The sequence below is a fragment of the Camellia sinensis genome, chromosome 14 (genome assembly GCF_055761805.1).
Source record: "Camellia sinensis isolate YWXY chromosome 14, ASM5576180v1, whole genome shotgun sequence".
In the NCBI taxonomy this organism is placed as follows: Eukaryota; Viridiplantae; Streptophyta; class Magnoliopsida; order Ericales; family Theaceae; genus Camellia; species Camellia sinensis.
In genome coordinates, this window is record NC_138974.1 from 48,031,269 (window position 1) to 48,044,115 (window position 12,847).

A 12,847-nucleotide genomic window follows, 5' to 3' on the forward strand; every position below is an offset into this window, starting at 1 on the left:
AAAAAAAAATGCAGAGAGTAAATTTGGATGGTGAAATTGTTTATTTTTCCAAGAGTCTTGAGTTTTTTCAGGAGTTGAGAGGGGTTGGAATTTTGGATTTTGATCCTATCTATATAAAATAAAATGGAGATCTTCACTTCATTTTCACAACATTTGCACGACTTCATAGAGGATCACACTGCGAGACAGTGAAATAGAGATCTCAATTCATTCCATGAAATTACAAATTATAATCTCTTATATCATCCTATGGATCTGTGCCATCATGAACATATCACTGCTTACAGATAAATTTATGTAAGAAAATCTTACATTCGACTAAACATATTTTTATTTCTTCCTATATATCATGAATTTACAAAAGAGCTATTGATTAATCTCGGGCCTGTTCTTTGATCACCCCTCGCACTACACTCAGACATATCTCAGGCTTGCACTGGTGCTTGTCCTTGATTTCCACCATGACCACCATGTTTCTTGCTATCATCATCCTCATTGTCATCGTGTTTTTGCTTACATGATCGATTCACATCACTCTTAGTCTTCTTTGCTTTTACACATTTGACAACATAGTGGTAAACCGCCCGAGGACACTTAGCTCCGTAGAAGTGAACCACATCCATGGCTTCCAAATTGTGGGCAGCTGCAAACTCCTGCCACCCCCGTTGAATCAAGTGGTTACTATTCCGTGGATTGATTGCCACTGTCATCTGCCAATCTTTGTTTTGACTATCGGTGTTAGGGAAAATCTATGATTCCCCACAAGTAAATCAATCAATGGGAATAAAAAACCAATACGGAAAAATTAAATCAAAAGCAACACAAGAATTTTACGTGGTTCCCTCAATGTGAGGTACGTCCATGGAATCGAAATCCGATTCCATTATCAACCAAAAAAAGTTTCCGAACGATTACAAACGAGACACGAATGGTCTCACAAGCAACCCTTAGGTGAATTCCAAATAATCACAAATGGACAAGAAGAAAGACCTCACCAAATAGATGAACAAAAGTCTTCAAAACTAGAGTTGTAGAAGACCCAAAACAATAATCCAAATCAACACCGAACACCAAACCAAAAGTTTCAAAACAGAGCAGCAACCAAGGCACCAATCTTGAATTTGACCAAGACAAATACCCAGCAAAACTTCTCACCAATTGAATCAATTTGCACCAAGCACTATGCTACCTTCTTCGGATTACACGAAAACAAAGCCACATATATATATATATATATATGGTTGAGTCTTGAGTTTGTTTTATCAAACTCTAGTTGTATCCAAATTGAATTGGGTCTCTAAAATTTAGATATAATATATTAAAATATATTATATCCAAACCAAATAAAATTAGAATTTATTTAACAATCTAATTGGGTCTCAAACTCCAATAAGGAGATATGCCCCAACAATTCTCCCCCTATCGACTTAGGTGGAGACATCAATCATACCCTCCAAAGTTCGACACTTCAAATGTTTGTCGTTTGACAAAGTCTTAGTCAACATATTCGAAATATTATCATCTGTGTGAACCTTTTCGAGTTGCAACAATTTTGAATCTAACACATCACGACTCCAATGGTATCTCACATCAATGTGTTTCAATCTCGAATGAAAAGTAGAATTTTTACTCAAATGAATAGCACTTTGACTATCACAATAAAGCACATACTTTTCTTGCTTCAAACCCAACTCTTGCAAAAATTTCTTCAACCATAACTCTTCTTTGCAAGCTTCTGTAATGGCAATAAATTCAGCTTCAGTAGTTGAGAGAGCAACACATTTTTGTAATTTAGATTGTCATGCCACAGCTCTCCCTCAAATGTCATCAAATACCCCGAAGTAGATTTCTTAATATCAACATCACCGGCCATGTTAGAATCCGTGAACCCATCAAGCATCGGCTTACCATTCCCAAAACAAAAACACACCTTCGAAGTCCTTCGACGATATCTTAGAATCCATTTTACCGCTGCCCAATATTCTTTACCCGGATTAGAGAGAAAACGACTCACCACACCAACGGCGTGAGCAATATCCGACCTTGTACAAACTAAGGTGTACATCAAAGAACCAACTGCTGAAGCATAAGGAATTTTCAACATCTCTTCCTTGTCTTTCTCACTTGCAGGACATTGATTCGAACTAAGTTTGAAGTGACCCGCAAATGGACAACCAACCGGCTTTGCTTTATTCATGTTGAACCTCTCAAAAACTTTCTCAATGTAACTTTCTTGAAACAACCAAATCAGCCCCTCTTTGCGATCACGAACAATTTTCATACCAAGTATTTGTTTTGCCAACCCCAAATCTTCAATAGCAAAAGACTTGCTCAACTCTAATTTCAAACTGTTAATCATGGTAGAATCTTGACCCACAATTAACATGTCATCAACATAAAGTAAAAGAATAATAAATTTATCATCCGGAAATTTTTCACAAACACACAATGGTTCGAAGTAGTTTTAGAAAAACCATTATTCATCATGAAAGAATCAAATTTTTTGTACCATTGCCTCGGAGCTTGCTTGAGACTATATAAACTTTTCTTCAATTTGCAAATAATTTTTTCTTTCCCTTTCTTTACAAAACCTTCCGGTTGCTCCAAGTAAATTTCTTCTTCAAGGTCATCATGAAGAAATGCGGTCTTCACATCAAGTTGCTCAACTTCAAGGTTTATACTTGCGGCCATGCCAAGTATAACCCGAATAGAAGACATCTTCACAATTGGAGAGAAAATTTCATTAAAGCCAATATCTTTCTTTTGCCCAAAGCCTTTCACAACAAGACGTGCTTTGTACCTCAGATTCTTACTACCATTCTTCAATTTGAAAATCCACTTATTTTTCAGAATTTTCCTCCCTTTAGTCAATTTCACTAAATCATAAGTGTGATTTTCAAGTAAGGAATTCATCTCCTCTTTCATTGCCTTCTTCCAATCATCTTTCTTTGTATACTCAATTGCTTCTTGGTAGCTCTCAGGCTCCCCTTGATCGGAAATCAACACAAATTCATTGGGAGGATACTTTCTTGAAGGTTGTTGGTCCCTTGTAGATTTTCTCAACTCAAGTTGTGGTAGCGATTCTTGAGTTGGATGCTCTTCCTCAATTTCAGGCTCAACTTCATTAGGATTAGCATCATCTTCCACATCTTCAATAGGTGGCTGCACATCTCCCCTATTTTCATCATCAACTGAAGATGAAGAAGATGGATCCATGTCAATGAGATCACTAGTTTTTGGCTTCAGTTGATCACCTTTGCCAAAGTCTTCAATTGTTTGGTCTTCAAGAAACACAACATCACGACGTCAAATGACTTTCTTGTCGTCCGGATCCCACAATGTATACCCAAATTCATCACGTCCATAGCCAAGAAAAATACATTGTCTTGACTTACTATCAAGCTTGGACCTCTTATCCTTTCGAATCTGAACAAAAACTCGGCAACCAAATACTCTCAAGTGCTCATAAGACATATCTTTACCGGTCCAAACTCTTTTTGGAACATCACCATTCAAAGGATAGGAAGGTGACAAATTGATTATGTCAACCGCTGTCCTCATTGCCTCACCCCAAAAGGATATTGGCAATTTAGCTTGTGAAATCAAACACCTTGTTCTTTCCACAATGGTGCGGTTCATCCTCTCGGCAATGCCATTTTGTTGAGGAGTCTTCTTAACTGTCTTTTGGTGCCGAATGCGTTGGCTGCGACAATACTCATCAAATGGCCCAATGTATTCACTTCCATTGTCTGATCGGATGCACTTCAATTTCTGCCATGTTTCTCTTTCAACCATGGCCTGAAAATGCTTAAATACTTCTAGAAATTGATCTTTTATTTTTAGTAGAAAAGCCCAAGCTTTCCTTGAATAATTATCAATGAAAGTAACAAAATAAAGTGCACCACTATGTGTTCTAACTTTTAAAGGACCACAAACATCCGAATGAATCAACTCCAAAACATTTTCTTTTCTAGAAGCAAAATTTTTATGAAAAGAAACTCTATGTTGTTTACCCGCCAAACAATGAACCCAAGTTTTGAGATGTGTACCTTTCAAACCAGGTAGAAGCTCTTTCTTGAACAAAACTTGTAGCCTCTTTTCACTCATATGGCCAAGCCGCTTGTGCCACAATTCGGTAGAAGTATTATCTTGAAGTGTATTGACAACACCTTTACAAATTTTTTCTTGCATCGAATAAAGTGTATGAGTCTTCTTGCACTTAGCCACCACCAAAGAACCCTTTATGAGCTTCCATATTCCATCACCAAATTTGTTGTTGAAGCCTTCATCATCTAGCTTCCCAGTAGAGATCAAATTGAGACGAATGTCGGGAACATGCCTCACATCTTTAAGCAACAACTTGCAGCTCAAATTTGTTTCTAAGCAAACACCACCCATGCCTATCATCTTGGAGAAACCTTCATTACTCATTCGAACAGAACCATAATCCCCTTTGGTGTAGGTAGTGAAGAAATCAACTCGAGAAGTCACATGAAAAGAAGCAGTAGAATCAATCACCCAATTGCTCTCTTGGCCCACAAAATTGATACAATCATCTTCACAAACGACCATAAGATCATCGGTAGTAACTGCCGTTGTGTCTTCTTGCTTCTTATCCACACTTTTCTCATGCCTTTTCTCCTTGTTCTTGAGCTTTCGGCATTCTCATTTCATGTGCCCTTTCTCATGGCAATAATAGCACTCAATGTCTTTCTTTGAAAAAGAACCATCTTTTGATTTGTCATGGCTTTGATCATGACCATGAGGAGTCTTACTCCTCCCCCTTGTTTTGCTTCGGCCTCTTACAACAAATGCTTCCGAATGAGAGAAACCCGTTGATTTTCTTCTAGTTTCTTCATTCAACAAGCTACTAGTGACTTGGCCCATTGTGACAACTCCATCAGGTGCCGAATTACTAACTGTCACAACTAAAGTCTCCTAACTTTCGGGCAAAGAACTAAGTAGCATCAAAGCCTGCAACTCATCATCAAAAACAATCTTCATAGTAGCAAGTTGGTTAACAATACTCTTTATTTCATTCAAATGTTCCGGAATAGGGTTGCCCTCTTTATATTTTAAATTAACCAACTTACGAAATAGAAAAACTTTATTTGTGGCTGATTTCCTATCATAAAGGCCTTCTAATTTTTTTCCATAAATAATGTGCTGAAGTTTCAGTAGCAACATGATGAAACACACTGTCATCAATCTATTGACGGATAACACCAACGGCTTTTCGATTAAGCCTATTCTATTCATCATCTTTCATACCCTCGGGTTTACCACTATCACCCTCAATGGGTCCATACAAATCTTTACAGAATAATACGTCCTCCATTTTAGTTTTGAATTTGAATATGACCAAGTCAAATACCCAGCAAAACTTCTTGCCAATTGAATCAATTTGCACCAAGCACTATGCTACCTTCTTCGGATTACACGAAAACAAAGCCACATATATATATATATATATATATGGTTGAGTCTTGAGTTTGTTTTATCAAACTCTAGTTGTATCCAAATTGAATTGGGTCTCTAAAAATTAGATATAATATATAAAAATATATTATACCCAAACCAAACCAAACCAAATTAGAATTATTTTAACAAACCAATTGGGTGTTAAACTCCAATAAGGAGATATACCCCAATAGTCGGAAATTAGAATCGCTGTTTTATGGGGCCGTCTATGGGAAAGGAAGTGCTATCCTGCAATTGTCCAAGGGATGGCGAGCCTGCTGCGTAGAATGTCCTCTGGCCAAACTTGCATCTCGAAGATAAATAATTGTGCATTCCACCAGCTAGTGAACCTGCGGATTGTGTGTGGCCTTTTTTTTGTTCTGGTTGACCAATTAGATGGTGGAAATGGAAGTGGAAGTGGAGCACCAGGCTCTGGTGATTGCCTGCAATGGAAAAGATACGAATTAAACCACAAGAGATGCTGAAATTGGGGAATGCAAGCAAGAGAATGAGGAAATACAGAGAAACAGGACATGAAATGTGTGGGGAAGTGGTTTTTGGAAATACTCTTCTGATCCTGGGGGACGCTCGTGATCCACTGATAGGCACCTGAAAGGAAGTAAACACTCTGGTTGGGGGTGCCAGAATTAGCACTCCGACGGACAAGTCAGTCTCTCGTTCTAGATTACTTGTATTCTAAGTTAAACACCACAATTATCACATACCTCTTTCTGGCTGATGTCTCTTTTATTTATATCTTTTCTTCTTTGGGCCTCGGGATTAGTTCCAAATCCAACCACCTATTCGGCATATTTTGTAATAAACCGATCTTCACTCGGCCCCTTGCTGAATCGACTATCTAGCCGAATAAGGTTGGGTCCGAGTTTCTGTGGCAATGGCCGAATGTTTAGAATCTTGATTCTTCAATGTTTGACTCTCTGGAATCTCTACGACTTCCAATATTCGGCCCCCACAATTGCCCCCCAAGCACTCCACTAGCAGCAGTTGGCTGGAGTGTTTGGCTTTGAACTCAAAGAGTCAGGGCCGAAATTCAGCGGCAGATCGTATTCCAACGCGAATGTTTGTCCACACGCTTCTTGGTTATCATTTCAACTTCCTGCCTTTTCGTACACTCTCATTTATTGTGATTTAAAATTTCAACATCTTTTCAAATAGATATACGCTTTTAGACGCCCGTCGCTGGATTGCTTTCCGAACTACCTCTGCGACCTCCTACTCTTCTCTACCTCCTTCGCCACTTGTAAGTTCTCTCCTTCTTTGCTTTGTTTTTTGGCTTAGCATAATCATATTGGCTGGGGAGAATGACGAAACATTTAAAAGATCTCCTCTCACCGGATCGAATTTCTGGCTTCTGACGCCATTTTTCCATCCCCGATGACGCCTGTCTATCTTTTGTGGCAGATGGCACCCTTGATATGGAGAGGGTTAATGAAAACACCATCGTCTTCCCTCTTCTATCAATTGTAGAGGGCGGGGTCCGTTTGCCCTTTCATCTACTCCTTAGGGCCGTGCTTTGCCATTGGGAGTTAATCCCTTCACAGCCCAACGTCAATTTCTTTAGGGTTGTGATAGGGATTGTCGCACTAAACCCCCGCTTTGGGCTTAACCTTGGCATCCCCGCTATTCGGCATTGCTACACCTTGGCCAAGTCTTCTGGTCGGCACGAGCGTTATTTCCTTAGAGCCAAAACACCGACCATCAACTAGTGACTATGCTTTCTAACTTTGGGAAGCGAGTCGATGATGTTATGGTCGTCGTCCAAGGAAACTGGGAATTCGGCGAAGACGAGGATCGCCTTGATCGTATTCCTAGACAGAGGGGCGAACCAGGTGGCCAAGTATCATCTTTTATTCATTTGTTAAATTTGTAAAGCTTCATTTTTGGGGCCTTATGATTTTGCTTTTACAGGGAATGATTTGAAGAAAATCTTGACCAACTGACGACGCCGTCCTTTCAGAAATCAAGACTGCGCTCAAGTACTTCGGCCGACGGAGTCTTCAGAAGCAAGGGAGGGCGGCCCACGTTTTGCTCTGCTACAAACCAACTTATACGACCTTTTCGACGGCAGAAAATATCCCAATTTCGATCGGTGAGGAGTTTCTTGTCGCCCGTATCTTGACTGACTTCAAAAATTTGAGGCAAGTCGGCTGCAAGGAATTAGATTCGGAGCGACCGGAAGTAGCTGAGGCCGCTGAATCAGACGAAGCTAAAACAGAGGTTGACGAGGCTTTGAAATTAGCATTTGAGGAAGCCGGCCTCAATTCGGCTGATAATTCGTCCACTTCGGGTCGAGAGGACCGTCCACTTGACGATATTTTTCAAGGTCTAGAGGATCTTCCCGGCACGTACCCAGAAGATATGGCTGGGCTGAGCCTCACTAAGCTTGCCAAGAAAGCAAACGCGGAAAGGCTAGCTGCACGGCGGTGGGCGGAGGAGATTCGGGCTGCCGAATCTCAATCTCAGTCTCAGTCTTCCCTGCCCGTTATTGAGGTAGTGACAGTAAAAAGAGGAAGCACTGAAACGGAACCCTTGGTGCAGGCCAGTGTAGAAGCTGAGCAAAGGGTGGAGAAGCGCCCTGCTGATGTCGAGGCCGGCTCAGAAGAAGATCGCACCGACAAACTGCCTCGTTTGGAGGAATAGGATGTGATTGTACCTTTTGTTATTCAGCCGAAGATGAAAAATACGCCGATCTTCTCCGATGCTTCGGTAGTCAAAGATCCAGCGGTTGCACTTAGTTTGGCAATGTCCGTTTCACTGCCTGCTGATAAGGCGACTTTTCAGGCGGAGCCGGATCTGGTTGCAATCGCGTTGGCCGCGCAATTGGCTCTTTTGGTACATATCTTGACTCTGTCTTTTCTCCTTACACATTATTTTGGTTTTAACTTCCTGTTTTGCAGACCGTCGGAAGGATAGCCGACATGGGCCGTCACTATCATGATGCTGTGGAGCAGATTGGCCGTTTACAAGCGGAGGTTGAGGGCCAAAGGAGTAGGGCGCATATCGAGGGCGCTCGTACAGAGGCCGAGTTGGAGAGAGCCCGTAATGCTGAAGATTTGAGATCGGTAGCTGAGGAGAGGGCGAATGCGAGTGATGCCGCGGTTAAATTGGCCCAGGAGGCGAATTCTAAATTGAAGGCTGAGTTAGAAAAGATGAAGGCGGCGAAGGAAACAGCTAACCTGAAGGCTTCCAGCGCATTTGATGCCGGGAAAAAATCTGCTTATGATGAATACGTAGACGAAGTCCCCTAGTTTGAGAATCGAGGTTTTAAACATAGCTGGCTCAAAGCCCTTGCTGCCGCTAATGTGTCTTTGGCTACGCCAATTCCATATGAGCAAGTGGATGTTGAGCCGCTGGAGTCTGATTCCGATGGCTGATTTCAAAGGCGCTTGTTTTTTGTTTTAGGATTTGCGTGTATTTTTTAACTTTTTATAGTTTTTTGCTTAGTAATTTTCATATGTAAAATGGTTACAATTTGTGCCTAATTTACTTAATGAAAATTCATTTTGTACCTCGCTGATACTGATGAATGGAATTGCTTTGGGTCAAATGTTGTATAATTGCCGATTAAATGATTAGGACATTTTAAAAGCCAAAAATTGGTGAATGAACTGGCTGTGGGACATATCAATTGGCATGAGGCCGGCTAGATTAATAAATCTGTCCTTGCCCCAGCCAGTGCATGAACTTCAAAGGCATTGATCAAAAATTGCTGTTTAGATAGTTAGGCCGTTTTAAAAGGCAAAAATTGGTGAATGAACTGGCTGCGGCACATATCGATTGTCATGAGGCCAGGGTACGCGGCTGGCTAGATTAATAAATTTTCTCTTGCTCCAGCCAGTGCATGAACGTCGAAGGCATTGATCAAAAATTGTCGTTTAGATAGCTAGGCCGTTTTAAAAGCCAAAAGTTGAATAAACTGGCTGCGGCACATATCGATCATCATGAGGCCAGGGTACGCGGCTGGCTAGATTAATTAATCTACCCTTGCCCCAGCCAGTACATGAACGTCGAAGGCATTGATCAGAAATTACTGTTTATATAGTTAGGCCGTGTTGAAAGCCAAAAATTGAATGAACTGGCTGCGGCACATATCGATCGGCATGAGGCCAGGGTACGCGGCCGGCTAGATTAATAAATCTGCCCTTGCCCCAGCCAGTGCATGAATGTCGAAGGCATTGATCAAAAATTGCCGTTTAGATAGTTAGGCCATTTTAAAAGCCAAAAATTGAATGAACTGGCTACGGCACATATTGATCGTCATGAGGCCAGGGTACGCGGTCGACTAGATTAATATATCTGCCCTTGCCCTAGCCAGTGGATGAACGTCGAAGGCATTGATCAAAAATTGCCGTTTATATAGTTAGGCTGTGTTAAAAGCCAAAAATTGAATGAACTAGCTACGGCACATATCGATCGGCATAAGGCTAGGGTACGCGGCCGGCTAGATTAATAAATCTGCCCTTGCCCCAGCCAGTGCATGAACGTCGACGGCATTGATCAAAAATTTCCGTTTAAATAGATAGGCCGTTTTAAAAGCCAAAAATTGAATGAACTGGCTGCGGCACATATCGATCGTCATGAGGCCAGGGTACATGACCGGCTAGATTAATAAATCTACCCTTGCCCCAGCCAGTGCATGAACGTTGATGGCATTGATAAAAAATTGCCGTTTAGATAGTTCGTTTAGAGAGTAGCGTTAATGAAATTGCCTCGGGGGCGCTGAAAGTATTAGAAATAAATGGGGGTGGCTGTTTGCGCCAGTAACTTCGCTTACTGTGTTTTCAAGGCAACTTATCGCGAATGGCAAATAGAGTTTTCTTCAACAGCAGAGGTGAAGGTCGAACTTTGGCTGAGCTTGATACTGTGATGAATCACGGTAGAGAAGCCACCCGTGCGGGAAGTGGGGCGTCCAAAGAATGGGAAAAAAGTCAGCCTCCAAGTCGTCGAAGTAGATCACCCCGAAAGGAGAAACAACAATGGGGAAGCTCTCCGCGACTGCGACCATTGAGTTTCGCAGTTTTCGTGGGGAACAAACCGATGACGGAGCCAGACTCCATTATCAGGGACCCAGTGGTGGCGGTCGAATTTGCTCGACAGATTTTTCCACCGAAGGTGCAGTAGTCGATGGTTGGCCGACAAGATTTCGACGTCTTTCGAGAGAGAATCCACGGGGCGGTGAAGAGGCTGTACACCACTTACGAAGTCGGCATGCGCCTGCGCGCCGCGCGGCGGGAGATAGAGAAGATGAACGAAAGGGTCCGCAGATCGGAGATTCGGGCGGAGAAAGCCGAGCGCAAACTTAATGAGCTTAGGATGGCTAAAGTTGTCCAGCTGCACGTAGCGGGTCGATCAAATCCAATCGTGGACGAAAGGGTGACCCAACGGCTATTGAGTCATGTCATTGCCGATCAAGGCATGGCTAACATGTTTGCTGTAGAAAATGCGAGATCCAAAGGTTATGAGCAAGGTTTTCATGCGAGCCGAAAGGATAGGATTAACAAAATGAAGGAGAAACTTGCATAGGAGGTCTGCCGATGTGAGAATCGGGGATTTAAGCACGGTTGGATCGCGGCACTTCAGGCCGCAGAGGCTCTTCAAGCAAAGGGTGTCGATTCGGCGTTGCCGCGGTACCGACGCAATCATTTTCCCTTTTCCGCCTTTGAGGTCGAAAAGAGCGACGATGAGGGAGAGGCCGCATAAAAATATTCGTTGTAATGTTCAGGCGCGGATTGCGTCAAAAATTATGTAATTACTTGTCATATGAATAAGATGCTATGTTGTTAATATTCCTGTTACCTTATAATTACTTGTCAAATTGCGTAATTATGTAATTCTTTGGCATATATATGTTTGCATGTTTTGTGCTTTGTTGGATAGAGATTGTTCGAACGGTTTTAGCCGGCTCGTCCTAATGGAACACGTCACTAAATATTTATTCAGTATGCTCGTTACATTGCCCAAAAACGGTGTTGATAAGACTCCGAACCCGGCATTTTCTATAGGTATTTATTCGGCTCCAGGTTCAGGCTTGGACGACGTCATGCGCCGAAGGGGCTCCGAATCTGGAGACTTTGAGTGGCTGATCGTGATATCCGTAAAGGGCGCTTCGAATCCGGAGACTTTGAGTGGCTGATCGTGATATCCACGAAGGGCGTTTCGAATCTGGAGGCTTTTTCAGCCCAATGGCGTCATGCGCCGAAGGGGCTCCGAATCCGGAGACTTTGAGTGGCCGATCGTGATATCCATGAAGGGCGCTCTGAATCTGGAGGCTTTGATTGGCCGATCGTGATATCCACGAAGGGCGCTCTGAATCCGGAGGCTTTTTCGGCCCAACGGCGTCATGCACTGAAGGGGCTCCGAATCCGGAGACTTTGAGTGGTCGATCGTGATATCCATGAAGGGCGCTCCAAATCCGGAGACTTTGATTGGCCGATCGTGATATCCACGAAGGGCGCTCCGAATCCGGAGGCTTTTTCAGCCCAACGACGTCATGCGCCGAAGGGGCTCCGAATCCGGAGACTTTGAGTGGCCGATCGTGATATCCACGAAGGGCGCTCCGAATTTGGAAACTTTGATTGGCCGATCGTGATATCCATGATGGGCACTCCGAATCCGGAGGCTTTTCCGGCCCAACGGCGTCATGCGCCGAATGGGCTCCGAATTCGGAGACTTTGAGTGGCTGATCGTGATATCTACGAAGGGCGCTCCGAATCCGGAGGCTTTTCCGGAACACTTTTAGAACAATTTTGGACTAGAATCCTCGTATTACAAAAGTGAAATTTTGTGACAACCCTCGCCACTATTTACTAATAAGACCACTGATTAGTGCTAATCTATGATTAAGCATGTAAAATGACTGATTGACTAAAATCCTGAACTGATTGATTGAACGTATTAGGTTGAATGCATTTCTATCTGTCTGTCAGTGAACTATCTATTCATGTTTTATGTTTAAACTGCTAATTGAAGGCCTTATCGGCGGCTGAATCCGAAATTGCTTAATGTTTTATGCATGTTAGAATTTATGTAATTTTATGGTATATTTAATTGAAATGTGATTGGGTATGATTAAATTAGATTTAATAATGGTAAATTACAAGAGTTGGCCTTAATCACCAAATTGCCATCTACTGGATTTATCTAGGCAACCCCTCTCCACGTCATACATGTTGATACAACATTTCTTCAGCTCATTTCCTAGAGCAAAACCGACTAGAGAGAGAGGAATTGGGAGAAAATAGAATTCATCAAAGTTTGCTTGGAGAATTTGAAGGAGAATTGCATATTGAGCTTCTACATCTTGAACTTAAGACATAAGGTAGAGAATTTCCCTTCTTGATCATGAAATTTAGTAGATTCTTGCATG